The 21,316-nt window shown below is 38.5% G+C and overlaps 1 protein-coding gene across 1 annotated transcript in view; it reads left to right on the forward strand.

Moving 5' to 3' along the window:
• Positions 1 to 4,749: 4,749 nt before the first annotated feature.
• thnsl2 (threonine synthase-like 2) overlaps positions 4,750 to 21,316 on the forward strand; it is a 74,198-nt gene continuing 57,631 nt past the window's right edge. Inside the window, exon 1 of the mRNA XM_061980648.1 lies at positions 4,750 to 4,889. The gene's annotated coding sequence lies outside the window, so the exon portion shown is untranslated. The remainder of the gene's footprint in view (positions 4,890 to 21,316) is intronic.

Below are 21,316 nucleotides of genomic sequence, written 5' to 3' on the forward strand. Positions count from 1 at the left end.
GATCCTGGCCAGATGAAGCCATCAGGACCACATCATCTGCAAAAAGCAGAGACCTAATCCTGCAGCCACCAAACCAGATCCCCTCAACGCCTTGACTGCGCCTAGAAATTCTGTCCATAAAAGAGTATCTTATTCACCATTTGATTGGCAGCAATTAACGGGTTTTGTTTAAAAGCTCATACCAGCATTCTTCCCTGCTTGGCACTCAGCATCAAGGGTTGGAATTGGGGGTTAAATCACCAAAAATGATTCCCGGGCGCAGACGTTAAATGCAGACGACAAATTTCATTACACCGAATGTGTGTGTGACAATCATTGGTACTTTAACTTAACTTTAACTTTACACATACAAACTGTAGCACACAAAAAAGCACATTTAATAAAAAAAACATTATTATGGTCTTACCTTTACTTATAAATAAAGTCCATGCGCCGCAACTAAAGCCCTCACTTAAACTTTCCACGTGCAAGATTGAATCTATTTAAAAAAGTGTAACCGAGGGTTTATAAATGTCGCCTATACTGTATGAAACTACAAAATAACAAACACGGAGGCTCCAGTTTACACGAGGACCACTTTATTTACCTTCTTTCAAAAACCTCCGCTCCACTCCGTGTCATCACTTCCGCTCTTAGCGCCTTCAAAATAAGAGCTCAAGGCAAATACTGTATAACAGCGCATAACAGGAACTTAACATCACAAAGGGGAAAGCCCATGAAAATAGGTTACAAAAGTTATTTAATAAGAAGCCCAAAAGTGCAAAAACAATAATGTTCGTGTTGGAGGAGTTGTGAATTAGATACACTTGCAGTCTGCAGGTGTACCTAATGTTGTGGCCCTGCAGTCATTCAAAACTCCTCCAACACGAACATTATTGTTTTTGCACTTTTTGGCTTCTTATGAAATAACTTTTTTAAATAGATTAAATCTTGCACATGGAAAGTTTAAGTGTGGACTTTAGTTGATATAACAATTCTACGGCGGGGGTGCAGGAGGCGGGATTACTGGAGCCTCAGCCAGTGCGTCTTTTGCAGCCGTTTTATGATCGCTCAGCACAAGAAATACGTTACATACATACAGTTGTTGACAAAATACACTGTACATTATATACCTCAGCTAACTAAACTATGGAAATGTATAATATAATTCATATAGCAATACAGTCTCACTGCACAGCAGGCCAGCAGTTAGCCGAGTCCGGAATCCATGTTGAGGCACAACTAAGTGACGTGCCTCTACTGGCTGCTGATCACCGCACCGTCTCTTCTCAGTATTTGAACGGCAATTTTGAATAAAAATAATCTAAAACTGGTGAAGTTAAATGGAAAATAACTTTATAGTATAATCACTAGATACATATAACAATTTAATTTTTTTCTTTTTACATTTTTTTTCTTTCCATGATGGCAGGTGAGGCCCTGCCTCACCTGCCTCTAGTGACTGCACGTCACTGATATATATACATGCATATATTTATGCATATACTGTATATATGTATGTATGCATATATATATGCATAAGTCTATATGTATATATGCATGTATAGATGTATATGCATACATACGTGTACATATATATATATATATATATATATATATATATATATATATATATACACACGTTACTATTCTCTGCTATAGATCTTTTCCAAGAACTAAAGAACTTGCAGCCTTCATTAGTTTTAGATTAAACTTAATGAGTGACATTTGGACACTTCAAAAGCTCTCCACCCACATTACTACAATAAATATACAGCAGGGAAGAGTCATGGGATTTTTGCTATCAGTATAATTGCAAGTAAAGATGTTACTGATACCGACTTTTTTTTTAAAGATAGTTGAATGATTTTGAGATTTTTGTTGATTATGAATTTATTACTAACAAAACTCAGACTATAATTTAATGATTCACTGCACAATGTAAAAATACTAAAAAATAATACAATTATTCTCTTTTAATAAAATGGATTCATTGTATCAAAAATAAAAGGGAAAAGTCTTTAATGTTTAATTTCACAATAATCCGTTTTTTGTGTTTCAACATTTTCATTGCATTGTTGATATTGTGTATATATAAAGCCAACAGATTTGAATGAGGACCAATTACAAAATTGCAAGATGAAAATAGTAAAGATAAAGACAATAGTGCAAAAATAAACACATGCTACATTTCAATGAATCAATTTATTTGTATTTCGGACATGTTAAAACAGGGGCGCCGAAAAGGGGGGGTAAAGGAGACGGATTCTAGGGGCCCATGATGGAGGGGGGCCCAGAGAGGCCCCTAATGATGATGAAATTATAATACAGAAAAAATAATGACACTGTGGTGGGGGCCCTGTAAAGATTCTTTTCATGGGGCCCAAAATCCCTAGCGGCGCCCCTGTGTTAAAACTTCAACAAGCATTTACTTTTGCTCGAGTTCTCAACGGTTCAAAAGCAGAGCTTGTCTGGTCCCACCCTTGTGCCACAACGCATTCCAAAAGGAACAAGAGAATTAACTGAACCCCAAAATCAATCGAACGAACACAGATATTTTGTCAATATAAACATTGAAGAGAACTGAAGAAAATTTGCAAACACACTATCAAACCGATACGGAAACCACTACAATAAGGTTGTCATTTTTAATTTGGTCATGTTTGCCCATACTTGCCAACCCTTCCGAATTTTCCGGGAGACTCCCGAAATTCAGCGCCTTGGCCGAAAACCTCCCAGGACAAATATTCTCCCGAAAATCTCCCGATTTTCAGCAGGAGCTGGAGGCCACGCCCCCTCCAGCTCCATGCTGACCTGAGTGAGGACAGCCTTTTTTCACGACGGGAGAACAACAGGGTGACAAGAACTAAATCATCCAGACTAGAGGTCAATTGTATTATTATGTTTATCTTACCTAAAAATAAATATATTTATTAATTTAAAAAAACAAAAACTAAATAATTGTTTACTATATTTTGCTAAAAACATCAAAATTAATTGGATTTTGTCTGAATCCTTATTACATCCAGCCCTAGAATTAAACCGGTACATTAAAATAAACATATTTGAAATAATTAATTTTAAATTATCATAATAATTCATTTAAAATGACCATATTTAATTACGTTTCGGGATCCCCCGGTAAGAGCTGGACGAAGTGGCTGGGGAGAGGGAAGTCTGGGCTTCTCTGCTTAGGCTGCTGACCTCGGATAAGCGGAAGAAGATGAATAGATGGATGGATTTAATTATTAAAATAATTGCTTGTTTATCAACAACTTTAGCATTTTATTCATTACATTTTGAAGCTCTCAGAAGCCAAGTTACGTTATATTCATGTTATATTTATGCAAGTTTGAAGTATCAATTAACACAGTTTTGTTTACATATTTTCAGGATGTATATATATATATATATATATATATACCGGTATATATATATACAGGGCCGGCCCGTGGCATAGGCCGTATAGGCAAATGCTAAGGGCGCCGTCCATCAGGGGGCGCCACGCCAGTGCCACAAATGGAGAAAAAAAAAAAAAGTTGGTATTATTATTTCTAAATACAAAAAATAATCCCACGTTAATTAAAATGCAAAGTAAAGCCTATTTAATAGAAATATTATTTGTTACAACATTACGCCCCCCCCCCCAACCCCCCCTCTCCCCCGCATGGTGCGCCCCCTCCCTTCCCGTATCATGACTCTTTTTGGACGTCACCACATCAAAAAATCAACACAAGATGTTAAAACGGTCAAAACTGTCAGGTGCCCAGGGAAGAAAAAAGAGAAAAGAAGAGGAGGAGAAACGAGAAAAGACAGAGGTAGCACGTAGGTAACGTTAGCCTACATGAAATGATTTGTCTGTTACAGAATGTGATAGTAACCTGGCTTTTTAGCATTAAGCTAATGTTACATGATTCGGCAATTGCTAATCAATAAATAGCTAGTTCTGTTTTAACGTTGGGTTAATATTGTGGAGGGGGCTAAATTGTTATGGAAAATATAATGTAACGTTAGGTAATTACAGTACTCCCACCTACATTCCTCAGGGACATTTGTATTAGATCTTTTAAGCAGGTGTTTTTTGTTTACATTGTTATTGCCTTCTGGTTAGCTAATGTTTGCCCTGCAGGTAATAGTCACTTGTCCACCCCTTTATATATTAGGTATAGTTGTAAGTAAAAAAAAAAAAAAAGGTCAAAGACAAAGCTATTCGGTTTCTTGTGAGTATATACACTTCACTGCCGATGTGGGGGGGGGCGCCACCTAAAATCTTGCCTAGGGCGCCAGATTGGTTAGGGCCGGGCCTGTATATATATATATATGTATGTATGAAATACTTGACTTGATGAATTCTAGCTGTCAATATACTCCTCCCCTCTTAACCACGCCCCCAACCACGCCCCACCCCACCCCCGACCACGCAGCCAACCCCCACCTCCCGAAATCGGAGGTCTCAAGGTTGGCAATTTGCCACTATTTAATTTGTGAATCATGACTTCAATCAAAATAGAACAATATTCATCGTGACTAATTTAACCACAGCAGAATAATTTGACAATTATTATAGGCTACTCCAGTAAAAACGTAACTATATTCATTAAAATACTTTAGAAAACAGTACTATTCCCACTCAAATCACCCTGTGTCAATGAACGTAAGTTTATAAACACAATCTGTTTGAGCAACACAACGAAATGACGTGTTAAAATAACAGAAGAATACTGGAAAATATCGATTACGTTCGGTTTTTCCCCCTTTGTGTGGCATTAGGCGAATGACGATACGGATAAATATATTGACCTTCCACCGGCCCCGCCTCTCCCCCACAGAGACATTAGACGTGAACTCGATGCGTGTCAGATAGTCGACCAGGTCAAGATTACAGCAACGACAAAGAAGTAATTTACTACGTAAGTATTAAACAATTCAACAAAATGTTAACTTGGGAATATTGGCAACGTGTTGTGGAATGTGCTATTTTGTTCTTTTTCCTCCTCGGCACCGTTTTTTCGTCCTCTAAATTGCTCCCACATCCGTCATCCGATGTATTCCGCTCAAAACTTCAATACGTCCAGCTTAATAAACACACTTTCCCCAAAAGTAGCGGTTTTACCGGACATTTAATGTTTTCCAGTGTTTTACAAAAAAATATTTTCGCAACGGGAGCGGACACCCCTCGCCAAAGCTGCACTATTGGGGCTTCGTCTTTCCACAACTGATTGAAACGTGTATTAGTATATTACACAGTACAGTACATATTCCGTACAATTGACCACCAAATGGTAGCACCCGAATAAGTTTTTCAACTTGTTTAAGTCGGGGTCCACGTTAATCAATTCATGGTAATTCATGTGGTTATTGGAACGGTATGTGTTTGACATTATTCCAGCCTTTCTGAAAAATGAAAGAGTTGGCCATTTCTATGGTATAATTGAGATTGAATATTGGTCCAATGTTGATGTGCTAAAAACTCTGATGTCAAACTCAAGGCCCGGGGGCCAGATCCGGCCCGCGACTTCATTTTACCTGGCCTGCAAACACCAGGAAATGATATGTGTCAACAAAGTACTTAATATCCATCTATCCATCCATTCTCTACCGTTTGTCCCGTTCGGGGTCGCGGGGGGAGCTGGAGCCTATCTCAGCTGCATTCGGGCTTAAGGCGGGGTACACCCTGGACAAGTCGCCACCTCATCGCAGGGCCAATACAGATAGACAGACAACATTCACACTCACATTCACACACTAGGGCCAATTTAGTGTTGCCAATCAACCTATCCCAAAGGTGCATGTTTTTGGCGGTGGGAGTAAGCCGGAGTACCCGGAAGGAACCTACGCAGTCACGGGGAAACATATTTCATCACTAAATGTAATTGATTTTTTTTTTCATTTTGACAGAAAAAGGTAAATAATGTTGAATATGAAAGTTAAATACAAACCTAAATTTGAAATCTAAATCTAAATGTGAGGGCTCGATGTTAAATCTAAATCCAAATCTAGATGTGAGTGCTAAATATTGAATCTAAATCTTGAATCTAAACCTAAATCTTAAAAGTTAGCGCTAAATGTTAAATACAACCCAAAATATTAAATACAAACCTACATTTTAAATTTAAATGTGAGCGCTAGATGTTAAATCTAAATCTTAAATCTAAACCTAAATCTTAAATCTAAATCCAAACCTAAATGTGAGTGCTAAACGTCAACTAAATTTGAAATCTAAATGTGAGCGGTAAATGTTAAATCTAAACCTGTTAAATCTAAACATAAATCTTGAATAAAAATGTTGAAACTAAATCTGAACCTACATTTTAAATCTCAATCCAAAAGTTTGCGTTAAATGTGAGCGCTATCTGGCCCGCAAACACCTGGAAAGGATATGTGTCAATAAAGTACTTCATATTTCATCACTAAATGTAATTGATTTTTTTCATTTTGACCAAATTTTTTTTAAGATAAACCTAAATGTTGAATATGAAAGTTAAATATAAACCTAAATTTGAAATCTAAATCTAAATGTGAGCGCTACATGTTAAATCTAAATCCAAATCTAAATGTGAGTGCTAAATATTGAATCTAAATCTTAAATCTAAACCTGAATCTTAAAAGTTAGCGCTAAATGTTGAATCTAAACCTGTTAAATCTAAACCTAAATGTTAAATAAAAATGTTGAAACTAAATCTAAACCTACATTTTAAATCTCAATCTAAATGTGAGTGCTAAATGTTAAATGTGAGCGCTATCTGGCCCGCAAACACCTGGAAATGATATGTGTCAATAAAGTACTTCATATTTCATCACTAAATGTATTTGATTTTTTAAATTTTGACAGAATTTAAAAAAAATATAAACCTAAACGTTGAATATGAAAGTTAAATATAAACCTAAATTTGAAATATAAATCTAAATGTGAGTACTAGATGTTAAGTCTAAATCTTGAATCTAAATCTTAAATCTAAACCTAAATCTTAAATCTAAATCCAAACCTAAATGTGAGCGCTAAATGTCAAATCTAAACCTAAATCTTAAATGTGAATGTGAGGGGGAAATGTTAAATCTAAACCTGTTAAATCTAAACCTAAATCTTAAATAAAAATGTTGAAACTAAATCTGAACCTACATTTTAAAGCTCAATTTAAATGTGAGCGCTAAATGTTAAATGTGAGCGCTATCTGACCCGCAAACACCTGGAAATGATATGTGTCAATAAAGTACTAAAGATTTCATCACTAAATGTAATAATTTTTTTTCATTTTGACAGATTTTTTTTTAAATATAAACCTAAATGTTGAAAACGAAAGTTAAATATAAACCTAAATTTGAAATCTATATCTAAATGTCAGTGCTAGGTGTTAAATCTAAATCCAAGTCTAGATGTGAGTGCTAACTATTGAATCTAAATCTTAAATCTAAATCTCAATCTTAAAAGTTAGCAGTAAATGTTGAATCTAACCCAAAATGTTAAATACAAACCTAAATTTTAAATCTAAATGTGAGTGCTAGATATTAAATCTAAATCTTAAATCCAAACCTAAATGTGAGCGCTAAATGTCAAATCTAAACCTAAATCTTAAATGTGAATGTGAGCGGTAAATGTTAAATCTAAACCTGTTAAATCGAAACCTAAATGTTATATAAAAATGTTGAAACTAAATCTAAACCTACATTTTAAATCTCAATCTAAATGTGAGCGCTAAATGTTAAATGTGAGCGCTATCTGGGCCGCAAACACCTGGAAATGATATGTGTCAATAAAGTACTTCATATTTCTTCAGTAAATGTAATTCATTTTTTTCATTTTGACAGAGAAAATGTTAAATATGTACCTAAATGTTGAATATGAAAGTTAAATATGAACCTAAATTTGAAATCTAAATCTAAATGTGAGCGCTAGATGTTAATCTAAATCCAAATCCAGATGTGAGTGCTAAATATTGAATCTTAAATCTTAAATCTGAACCTCAATCTTAAAAGTTAGCGCTAAATGTTAAATCTAACCCAAAATGTTAAATACAAACCTACATTTTAAATCTAAATGTGAGTGCTAGATGTTAAATCTAAATCTTAAATCCAAACCTAAATCTTAAATCTAAATCCAAACCTAAATGTGAGCGCTAAATGTCAAATCTAAACCTAAATCTTAAATGTGAATGTGAGCGGTAAATGTTAAATCTAAACCTGTTAAATCTAAACCTAAATGTTAAATACAAATGTTGAAACTAAATCCAAAACAACATTTTAAATCTCAATCTAAATGTGAGCGCTAAATGTTAAATGTGAGCGCTATCTGGCCCGCAAACACCTGGAAATGATGTGTCAATAAAGTACTTCATATTTCATCACTAAATGTATTAGATTTTTTAAATTTTGACAGAATTTAAAAAAAATATAAACCTAAACGTTGAATACGAAAGTTAAATATAAACCTACATTTGGAATATAAATCTAAATGTGAGCGCTAGATGTTAAGTCTAAATCTTGAATCCAAATCTTAAATCTAAATTTAAATCTTAAATCTAAATCCAAACCTAAATGTGAGCGCTAAATGTCAAATCTAAACCTAAATCTTGATTCTGAGTGTGAGCGGTGAATGTTAAATCTAAACCTGTTGAATCTAAATCTAAACCTAAATGTTAAATAAAAATGTTGAAACTAAATCTGAACCTACATTTTAAATCTCAATCTAAATGTGAGCGCTAAATGTTAAATGTGAGCGCTATCTGGCCCGCACACATCTGGAACATGTGTCAATAAAGTACTTCATATTTCATCACTAAATGAAATAGATTTTTTTCATTTTGACAGAAAAAATATATGCACTACTTGAAATTGCATACCTTTTAAACTTTAATAGTATTCAATATTGCAGCAAATATTACAGTATATTATCATACTTTCCAAACATGTTTGTGTCTAAATAAAAATACTTAACTTTACAGCAAACTACCCATCAAATAAATAAAAATGACAATAAATACTACGTACTGTTTTTTACGTAAAAATTCTGGTTACTGAGCTGCCAGTTTTTGACTATAAAATCTACGGTTGTTGTTTTTAACGGTGTATTATTGTAAATGGAAAGACGGTACATTTGTTTTTACGGTAGAAAACAGTGGTACTGTTTTTCCGTTTGCCGTAAAATGTTGTTAAAAAAAAAATAAAAAAATAAAAAATATATATATATATATATATATATATATATATATATATATATATACCGGTATATATTTTACAGTAACATTTTGTAAATGTAAAGTTTTTTACTGTAAAATTGACAGTCTACTTAAAAAAGTACATATATATAATTAATAATGAAATCCAGAGGCAAATCCATACATTATTCGCTGTTACATGCGGCCCTTAACTGCAATGTGGCCCTCAATGAAAACGAGTTTGACATCCCTGTGCGAAAACCTCTTTCTTGTTTAAAAGCAATATACAATGTTAACTGTTCTTTGTTCATGCACATAAATATTTTCAAAATGGTTGGACGTATCTATTAAATCCATGTATTCTTGCCTGCCAAAAAGTGATTAAACGTAATATTTTGATATTAAGGGGGAACATTATCACAAATTCAGAAGGGTTAAAACCATTAAAAATCAGTTCCCAGTGGCTTTTTTATTTTTTGAAGTTTTTTTCAAAATTTTACCCATCACGCAATATCCCTAAAAAAAGCTTCAAAGTGCCTGATTTTAACCATCATTATATACACCCGTCCATTTTCCTGTGACGTCACACAGTGATGCCAATACAAACAAACATGGCGCATAAAACAGCAAGGTATAGCGACATTAGCTCGGATTCAGACTCAGATTTCAGCGGCTTAAGCGATTCAACAGATTTCGCATGTATTGAAACAAATGGTTGTAGTGTGGAGGCAGGTAGCAAAAACGAAATTGAAGAAGAAACTTAAGCTATTGAGCCATATCGGTTTGAACCGTATGCAAGCGAAACCGATGAAAACGACACGACAGCCAGCGACACGAGAGCAAGCGAGGACGAATTCGGCGATCACCTTCTAACCAACGATTGGTATGTGTTTGTTTGGCATTAAAGGAAAACTAACAACTATGAACTAGGTTTACAGCATATGAAATACATTTGGCAACAACATGCACTTTGAGAGTGCAGACAGCCCAGTTTTCATCAATTAATATATTCTGTAGATATACCCTCATCCGCTCTCTTTTCCTGAAAGCTGATCTGTCCAGTCCAGTTGGAAATGCATCTGCTTTGAGTGTCGCAGGATATCCACACATTCTTGCCATCTCTATCGTAGCATAGCTTTCGTCGGTAAAGTGTGCGGAACAAACGTCCAATTTCTTGCCACTTTCGCATCTTTGGGCCACTGGTGCAACTTGAATCCGTCCCTGTTCGTGTTGTTACACTCTCCGACAACACACCGACGAGGCATGATGTCTCCAAGGTACGGAAAACAGTCGAAAAAACGGAAAATAACAGAGCTGATTTGACTCGGTGTTTGTAATGTGTTTGAGAAAATGGCGCATTGCTTCCCCATGTGACGTCACGCTCCGAGAGCGAATAATAGAAAGCCGTTTAATTCGCCAAAATTCACCCATTTAGAGTTAGGAAATCGGTTAAAAAAAAAGGTATTTTTTTCTGCAACATCAAGGTATATATTGACACTTACATAGGTCTGGTGATAATGTTCCCCTTTAACACGTCTTATCTGTGCACACATGACTCGATAACCCTGAGGAAAATTGCATCTTTCACAATAAAGTCCATTTTGTACTGTTTAAGTACCCTTTGTAAAATTAAATTAAATCCCAAATGACAATACAACTGTTTCTAAAAAGTGATTAAAAGTATTATATTTTAATATTATCACAGATTTTCTGTGCCTAAATTATGAGTATACCCTGAGGAGTTTACATACTGTATATAAGGAATGCAACGATATTGTAAATACCGCAGCATTGCGGTTTCAGAATCCTAACAATAATGCAGCGATGTATTACGATATCAAACTAAAACTTGGTGAGTGTAGTTTTTTCCTGGCGCTTTTGCGTTGACTGGTCTGAAAGTAAACTACATTTCCCATGGCGAAAAAGAAAGGTCTTTGGCTGAGGTAATAAAGAGTGCCTCCTCTCCAGCGTTCCAAGCCAAAATCGACTCGGTCAGGGCGTACAGGGCTGTATGGGGTGCCAAATGTAAAAGTTGAGTCACACTTTTCTAGCATATATATTTCTCAGATTTAACTTATTTTCTCACATTTAGCTAACTTTTCTCACATTTTGCTCACTTTTCTCAGATGTAACTGATTTTCATCACATTTAATTTTGAATTAAACACTGACTCTAAATATATCTAAATGGTAAATCTAAACCTAAATCTTCCATCCATCCATTTTCTACCGCTTATTCCCTTTGGGGTCGCGGGGGCCGCTGGAGCCTATCTCAGCTACAATCTGGCGGAAGGCGGGGTACACCCTGGACAAGTCGCCACCTCATCGCAGGGCCAACACAGATAGACAGACAACATTCACACTCACATTCACACACTAGGGCCAATTTAGTGTTGCCAATCAACTTATCCCCAGGTGCATGGTTTTGGAGGTGGGAGGAAGCCGGAGTACCCGGAGGGAACCCACGCAGTCACGGGGAGAACATGCAAACTCCACACAGAAAGATCCGAAGCCCGGGATTGAACCCAAGACTACTCAGGACCTTCGTATTGTGAGGCAGATGCACTAACCCCTCTTCCACCGTGCTGCCCAACCTAAATCTTAAATAAAAAAAATAAAAATATATATATGTATATATGTTAAATATTCAGATTCAGTTTTTATTTGACCATATATAGTTTCAAAATGATGCGTCACATTTTTACATTTTCTTTACAACATGTCCAAAAAGGAGTAGGAAGAAGCAACGCTTATTTAATCCAACCCTGTTTCCACTTCATGTCAATTATTTACTGTACTCTGTATGTACACATTTTGCACATTACAATCGGTGTAGTGTTAATACAACAGTTTTCTTCATAACTAGGTAAGTCACTTATAATGAGATAAATATATTTTTTCCCCTCAAGTTCAAGACAATTGAATTGACAATTATTTTTCTTTGTACTTTGTAAACACTTGTCGTTTGAACAGTTTCTCCTAAAGTGGATCATGTTAGTACATTAATTCACTTCTTTACTTAATTCATTCCATAATTTAATTCCACATACCGATATGCTGAAAGTCTTTAGTGTTGTGCATGCATACAAATGTTTTTGGTAAAACATTTTTTACAATATAAATCTATATCTTTTAAATCTGAACCTACATTTTAAATCTAAACCTATAAGTAAAAATCTAAACCTAAATGTTCAATCTAAATGTGAGCTTTAAATGTCAAATCTAAACCTAAATCTTAAATATAAACCTAAATGTTGAATATGAAAGTTAAGTATAACCTGAATTTGAAATCTAAATCTAAATGTGAGCGGTAGATGTTAAATCTAAATCCAAATCTAGATGTGAGTGCTAAATATTAAATCTAAATCTTTAATCTAAACCTAAATCTTAAATGTTAGCGCTAAATGTTAAATCTAAACCTAAATGTTAAATCTAAACCTAAATGTTAAATACAAATCTAAATGTGAGCTCACTCACTCACATACTCACTCATCCCATGGCCTAGGAGGCCATAGGGGTGTCACGGTGGATGCTTGGGCAGTCAGGGATCTCCAGCGCTCACAATCTTCTGCTGTTCGTAGCAGGGTTTGGAAGCTGCAGCGAGTCCATTCTTTTGATGTTGTCCATCCAGGCCTTTCTCTGCCTGCCTCGTCTCCGCTTCCCCTTTACTGTTCCCTGCAGGATGGTCTTTGACAGGGAGGTGTGCCTTGTGACATGACCAAACCAGGTCAGCTTGCGACGTTTAACTGTTGAGAGTAGAGGTTACTGTTCGCCAGCATGGGTGGTAACTAGCTGTCTAGCATAATCATTTGTCCGGTGTTCACTGTATGATATATGTAGCATTCTTCTGTAACACTTGCTTTCAAAGGACTGTATCCTGCGCTCCGTGTCCGCTGTGAGCGTCCAGCTCTCACAACCATAGTGTAGGGTGGAAAGAACAAGTCACTTGTAGAGTCTGACCTTCACCTGGAAGCTGATGGTATTGCTCTTCCAGATACTGGTCAGTCTTGTCATGGCTGTTGTTGCTATGCCGATTCTTGCTCTGATCTCTTTTGTGGAGCTGCCATCTTCACTCACAAAGGACCCGAGGTACTTAAAGACCTACTCAGTGGCCTAGTGGTTAGAGTGTCCGCCCTGAGATCGGTAGGTTGTGAGTTCAAACCCCGGCCGAGTCATACCAAAGACTATAAAAATGGGACCCATTACCTCCCTGCTTGGCACTCAGCATCAAGGGTTGGAATTGGGGGTTAAATCACCAAAATGATTCCCGGGCGCGGCCACCGCTGCTGCCCACTGCTCCCCTCACCTCCCAGGGGGTGATCAAGGGTGATGGGTCAAATGCAGAGAATAATCTCGCCACACGTAGTGTGTGTGTGACAATCATTGGTACTTTAACTTTACTTTAACTTTAACTTTACTTCCTCCAGGGTTTGTCCATTCAATGTGATGTTCGGTGGTGGTAAGTGATTGTGACTGTTGACCAGGATCTTGCTCTTCTCTGCACTTATCTCCATTCCATAAGCTCTCGCCGCCTCTTCCAGTCTGGTGGTCAGTTCCTGGAGTTCAGCCTCACTTATTCCCATAAGGTCGATGTCATCCGCGAAGCGAAGGTTGGAGACGGGTCTTCCTTCGATGGTAACGGAGGTGTGGAATTCTTGGAGTGCTTTTTCCATGATGTTCTCCAGGAAGACATTAAATAGGACAGGGGAGAGGAGACAGCCTTGGCGGACACCAATAGAGGTTTTAAAAGGTTCTCCTATGCTGTTGTTGATGAGAACTGCACTGCTTGAGTCTGTATAAAGTGCTTGGATGACCTGTATGAGATTATTGTCAAAGTTGTAATTTCTGAGAACCTGCCATAGTCCTTCATGCCAGACACGGTCAAAGGCTTTTTTAAAGTCAATGAAGTTGTGGTATAAGTTGTGCTGGGGCTGAAGGTGCTTCTCAATCAGTAGTCTGACGTTGAAGATCTGTTCGGTGGTGCTCCGTTTTGGTCTGAATCCAGCCTGTGAATTCTAAATGTGAGCGCTAGATGTTAAATCTAAATCTTGAATCTAAACATAAATCCAAATCCAAATCTAAATGTGAGCGCTATAACTTAAATCTAAACCTAAATCTAAATCCAAATCTAAATGTGAGCGCTATAACTTAAATCTAAACCTAAATCTTAAATGTGAATGTTAGCGGTAAATGTTAAATCTAAACCTGTTAAATCTAAACCTAAATGTTAAACAAAAATGTACTGTACTGTTTACATTTGTTTATTGGATTTTTGACATATGTAGTCCAGAAATACAATTAAACACATGTCAACTGTTCTTAATTTTTCTCCCACAAACAAGTAACCCACAAAAAATATATATAAAAAAAAAAAAAAAAAACATGCATCAGTCAAATAAGCACAGGCAAATATTGACAAGGAGCCACATACAACTGCACTCCTGAATGTCTCCAACACGGTGCAGCAATACACAAAAGCAGAGAAAAAGCTACTCAACTATTTACCTTTCAGTTACTTTAACTTTGAGATTAGTTTATTTTACATATTTTAGGAAACCACCCCATATGTCCTGAAACTTCACAAAACAACCGTTCAATGTCAGCCTAATTTTCTCCAATTTAAAGGGGAACTGCACTTTTTTTTAAATTTTGCCTTTCGTTCACAACCATTATGAGAGACTGGAACACACGTCTTTTTTTTTTTTTTTTTTTTACGAATTTAAAGATGATAAACAATGCTTGAAAGATGCGGGTAATGGGAGTTAACGTTGTAGCCTCCAAAGTCCTCCAGCAACGTTTTATATACACAGTGCAAGTCTACATATAAGTGCAAGTCTACATATAATGTAGTAACAGACACGTTCATAACAATATGTAATATGTTCAATATTTACCGCATTTTGATCATTTGAATTATTTCCCGGACTGATTTATTCCGCGCATTGATTTCTGGCAGCAACTTGTGTTCCTACTTCCAGGATCAAACATGAGTGTGTTTCCTTATCATGGCACACTTGGTAACAGACAACAAAGATGACTTACATGATTTACAACCTTATACTTTTGAAGCTAAATACACTGCTGCTTATAGAAGAGAAGTGAGCACGAAGGAAGAGTGAGACGTTGGAACAGACTGTAGCCGGGAGAGGGCGATGAAAGAAATTTTGACGCTATAAATATGGAACTTGGAGCCAAGCTATTTCCACATAAATAGATTGCTTACCTCCAGCTGCACTAGCATTGGCTCTTTGGTTTGCTTGTTTTGACACAAGCAGCTGACGTCACGTCCAAAAAAGTCTGCTGATGCTCGCTGCTGCTGCTTCTGCCTCCGCAAAAAAGCTAAGTACTATCTTTCTATCTGTGTGCTTCTAATTGTTTTACAGCTTTTTTTATTCCTTCTCAAACATATGTAGTGGTCTTATCAAACTTGCAAAGCACCCACTCCCTGTCGGTCCGCCCTTCTCTCAACTAGCTAGCTGCTAAGCTAACGAAGCTAAGCTAGTTGCGGCTCAAAACAACTACGCTCCGAAAGCGTCTGCTACTCTTCGCCTATTGCTCCAAAGACAGCAAGAACTCAACTTGGTGAAAGAAACAACGTGAGTATGGCTCCCTGCTCTTCATGCACCGCTCTCATGGATAGGTTGGCCCTACTAGAGGATCGTGTCTGCCAGTTAGAATAGAGTAATTTCTTGGTTTAGACCAGGGGTCGGCAACCTTTACCACTCAAAGAGCCATTTTGACCGGTTTCACAAATTAAAGAAAACAATGGGAGCCACAAAACTCTTTTGAAATTTAAAATGAAATAACACTGTATATAAAGTTTTTTTTGCTTTGTGCTATGTATAAACAAACTATTATGGGTTACATTTTTGAAATCAATGAACGACTGCAGAGAAAATGGAATAACATTTCTGCATGCAACAAAACATTTTTAACTCCGAAAAAGACGTCGGGTTGAAGGTTAAGTAAAATACTTAATGTCTATTTAAGTCCTCCTTGTATTAATGAAAAAACAAAACGGCAAACTTAAATTATCCACTGGCAGAGAACCAAAAATGCCGTCCTCTCTCTCTGTGCCGTCATCCTTTTACTGGCGCCGTTTATTTTGGAAATGTCTTGCGACATTTGACTTTTTGTTGTTAGCAAGTTTCTCATTGCATATTAAGCACACGGGTAAACCAGTCTCGTCAGCAGTGAAAGCAAATGCATCTGCCCACGTAGCATTGAACGTTCTGTTTTCTTCAGACACTTTTCTTTTCTTTGAATTCTCCATAGTAAGCCTACCTGGGGTCGAAAAGTTGAAGTAACCGCACACTGGTGGGTGTCGCACATTGGAGGTTGTGACGTGTATCAAGAGCGACAAAAATATGTTAACACATTTTATAAGATCGCCATAATAATCTTAATAGAATTACATTTTGAAAATGAATTAACTAAAATCAAATACATTTTAATTAAATACTCATTAATTATTTTCAACAGCTGTGTTATGGTTTGCAGAGGGAGATGAAGGCTCAGACACCAGAGGGCAGTAATGTTCAATGATTTATTATATATATAGTTAATATTATACAATATTAAAAATATATTATAGAATGGTGTGTGACAAAATCCTAAAGTGTGTATGGTGTAAGACGTGTGACGAGACGTACAGCTCGCCAACACAGGAACAAGGGCAGACGCTGGAAGGACAAGGAAGAACAATGGAACACGGAGCGAGACACGTAGAGAGAGAGAGAGAGAGCGAGAGAGCATAAAGCTTGTGTCGGGTTACGGTACAGAAGACTATATCCCGGCGCAGGTGCAGGTGCGCCGATTGCCGTTGAATGATTGCAGCTGGCGGCTGCTGCAGGACGGCGCGTCCCTGGATGTGCGCGGCCGTGGGCGTGTCCCGAGGTTTGACAAGCAGAGCGCAAGGATGAGGGCGCATTCCAATGCACCCTGGTCTTGACAAGCTGAGCCGCATCAAAGTGATCAAAGATCCGGAGCCGCGGGTTGCCGACCCCTGGTTTAGACGCTGCGGACACATTTGCTAGCGTTAGCTGTAGCAGGCTGACTAGCCCAGCTTGAAGGAGCCCTAAGCGGCCCACAAACCACGATGAACCAGTTGAGACGCATAATAGATTTAGCCCTTCAGCTAGTCCTACACCCCAGTCTACCGGGCACCACACCTTAGTCATAGGGAACTCCATCACCCAGAACATACAGTTTAGTAAACCAGCCATAATTATGTGTATTCACGGGGCCAGAGCACCTGGCATTGAAGCTAGTCTTAGGGAACTCTAAACAGGCCTAGTAAACACGTACGACAGGCTAATCGCACCACGAGCTACACGAACATAGTTGTACACGTTGGCTTCAATGACACCCGGATGAGACAGTCAGAGATTACAAAGAGGTACATAGCTAGGACTTGTAATCTCGCTAGAAAGATGTGTCGGCATCAAGCACTTGTCTGCGGCCCCCTGCCTGCGAGAAGCAATGATGAGAGGTATAGCGGCTTAGTCTCGCTTAACAAGTGGCTAGCTGGTTTTTGTAGAGAACAGTGACAAACGTTTATTGAGAATCGGCCCTCTTTCTGGGGCAAACGGGGCTTGCTGAGGAGGGACGGCCTTCACCCTAATCGAGAAGGCCCATCACTCTCTCCAGAAATACAGACCACTATTTGAGTCAAGCTTGACTATCTACACGAGAGCAAGCTCGGACACAGGCAATTACTGTGTCTGTTAGTCCGGGTGAGGAGTCAGTTAAGCTAGAACTAACCAGCGCCAGGCTGGAAAATTCCTGTACACATAGCATTTTTCGTAGAATAATACAAAACTCATAATGTTTTTTCAGTCGTGACTGTGCCAAAGGTGAACATGCATTCTACTAAGGTGGTAAATTATGACACATTCAATCTATCACAGCACCAAGCAAATAGTCTCAAAATCCCCAATCATATCAATTCCTAGATGCGATGAGGTGGCGACTTGTCCAGGGTGTATATACCCCGCCTTCCGCCCGAATGCAGCTGAGATAGGCTCCAGCACCCTCCGTGACCCCAAAAGGGAAAAGCGGTAGAAAATGGATGGATGGATGGATGGATCAAAATTATTTAAGGCGCACTACACAAAATAAACATAACGTCATTAATATCAGTACTACGGATACCATTAACAAAAATTACTCAATTCAGCCCACTACCTATAATATGGGCTTTTTAAACATCAGATCATTGTCTCCCAAAACAATAAGGTCATGAGAGACAACAATCTTGACCCAATTGGTTTCAGCGAAACCTTGTGACGGTGCAGCGGGAGAAAAAGACAGCAGAGAGACGATGACGTTGTTAGCTGTCAGCGTCTTTATTGACAGCAAGTTATGTGTGTGAGATGTGTGATTAAACCAAACATATGTGGTGTGACTATGTGTGGTTACCAGAGAGTGTTGAGGGTGCGTGTTGGGATCGAGGCGGAAGTCCAAAAAGGGCAAAGCAGGCTCGGAAGTCGTAAGACAGGCGGATGGACATGGACAGGAGCAAGGCGTCGTGGTCAGTGGGCAGGCGTGAGGTCGAAGTCCAAAGAGGCAAGAGGAAATCCAGAGGGGGTCCAGGAAGACGAGACACACAGCTCAACAACAAGGAAAGGCGACGGGAAGCTGGAGAACGACACAGCACGAGATACAATGAACACGACGGGGAGGGAACACAGGGAGAGAGATAGCAAATGCAAGAAAAGCTGGAGACGTGTTGGCTTAGTGTACGGGTACGAGAAGCTACGTTCTGGCACTGGATCTTAAATCGCGCTGGCTTATGAAGTCTGGTTTCTCATTACAGACAGATGTGTTGATTGCTGATTTCTTGCAGGCGCGCCTTTCAGCGGAGAGGGACGCCCTCAAATAATATAAATCATTTGAGGTGCTTACTATGAGGTCTGTCACACCGCTACCTCTCTATCTGGCTGTTATCTATCGCCCCCTGGGCCCTATTCGGACTTTATCAGTGAATTTTCAGAGTTTGTTGCTGATCTCGTGATTCACCCAGATAATATAATTATAATGAGGGATTTTAATATCCATATAAATAACCCGTCAGACCGTGGCGCTCTAGACTATAATTGATAGCTGTGGTCTTACACAAATAATAAATGAACCCTCACATCGCAACTGTAATACGATAGACCTCATCTTTGTCCGGGGTGTCACCACCTCCAAAGTTATGGTACTCCCATACATTAATGTCCCATCACTACCTTATAAAAGTCGAAGTTCTGAGTCATTGTCAACAAGCTACTAATAACCACTACTTTAGCAGCCGCAACATTAATGCTGTCATAACTATGACTCTACCTTATAAAAGTCGAAGTTCTGAGTCATTGTCAACAAGCTACTAATAACCACTACTTTAGCAGCCGCAACATTAATGCTGTCATAACTATGACTCTTGCTGACCTACTGCCTTCGGTAATGGCGCCATTCCCAAATGATGTGGGCTCTATCGATAACCTCACTACCAACTTTAACGATGCCCTGTGCAACGCCATTGATAGTATAGCACCACTAAAGCTAAAAAAAGGCCCCTAAAAGGCATATTCCCTGGTTTACAGAAGAAACCAGAGCTCCTAAACTATCATGTAGAAAGCTGGAACGCAAATGGCGTGCGACTAAACTTGAGGTTTTCCATCAAGCATGGAGCGATAATTCAATAACTTATAAACACACGCTTACCTTAGCTAAAACTAATTACTAGTCCAATCTCATCTGCCTCAATAAAAATTATCCTAAATATTTGTTAAGTACAGTAGCATTGCTAACCCAACAGGGGACTCCTCCCAGTAGCTCCTCCCACTCAGCTGATGACTTTATGAATTTCTTAAAGAAGAAAATTTAACTCATTAGAAAGATGATTAAAGATAACGCATCCCAGCTCCAACTGGGTTCTATTACCACAGATACGAATGTATGTATGAGGGATATTACCCTCCAAAATAATCTCTCTTTTTGAAGAAATAAAATTAGAGGAACTCCTGCGATGTCTAAATAGGACAAAACAAACAACATTTTTACTTGACCCTCTTCCTGGGAAATTTATCAAGGAGCTGTTTGTAATATTAGGACCATCAGTGCTAAATATTATTAACTTATCACTTTCTTCTGGCACTGTTTCCTTAGCATTCAAAAAAGCGGTTATTCATCCTCTGCTCAAACCTCGATCCTGATTTTCATCCTTACCTCACCAGCCGGTGTCCCACCTTTATCTCGAAAAAATTATTTCACAGCAGCTAAATGAGTACTTAACGTCTAACAATCTCTGTGAACCCTTTCAATCCGGTTTCAGGGCAAATCACTCTACAGCATGGGTGTCAAACTCTGGCCCGCGGGCCAAATTTGGCCCGCCGTGTAATTTCGCTTGGCCCTTGAGGTGATATCAAATTAACACTAGAGCTGGCCCGCCGATTATACACAGCGGCGGTGTGTATAATCCAGTTCAACGAGTGCTGGCTCGGTCATACAATATGTCCGGTCATACATTATGTGCGGCTTTGACATGCACACACAAGTGAATGCAGCGCATACTTGATCTTCAGCGATACAGGTTACACTGAGGGTGCCCGTATAAAAAACCTTAACACTGTTAGAAATATGCGCCACACTGTGAACCCACACCAAACAAGAATGACAAACACATTTTGGGAGAACATCGCACCGTAACACAACATAAACACAACAGAACAAATACCCAGAACTTTTTGCAGCACTAACTCTTCCGGGACGCGACAAGGTGTGTGTGGGGGTGGGGGGGGCATGTTTGGTGGTAGCGGGGGGTGGGTGTATTTTGTAGCGTCCCGGAAGAGTTAGTGCTGCAAAGGGTTCTGAGTATTTGTTCTGTTGTGTTTATGTTGTGTTACGGTGCGGATGTTCTCCCGAAATATGTTTGTCATTCTTGTTTGGTGTGGATTCACAGTGTGGCGTATATTTCTAACAGTGTTAAAGTTGCTTATACGGCCACCCTCAGTGTAAACTGTATCGCTGTTGATCAAGTATGGGTTGCATTCGCGGATGTGTGCGTACAGAAGCCGCTCATATCTTGTGACAGGGCCGGCACGTTGTTAGAAGGGATAAAAAGCGGACGTGACGACAGCTCGTAGAGGCCGTTAAAAGCAGTGCCTGTAAGGCACGCCTCCAAGACTGTGGTCCGGGTGGAAT

This window comes from Nerophis lumbriciformis, linkage group LG20, assembly GCF_033978685.3.
Source record: "Nerophis lumbriciformis linkage group LG20, RoL_Nlum_v2.1, whole genome shotgun sequence".
Lineage (NCBI taxonomy): Eukaryota > Metazoa > Chordata > Actinopteri > Syngnathiformes > Syngnathidae > Nerophis > Nerophis lumbriciformis.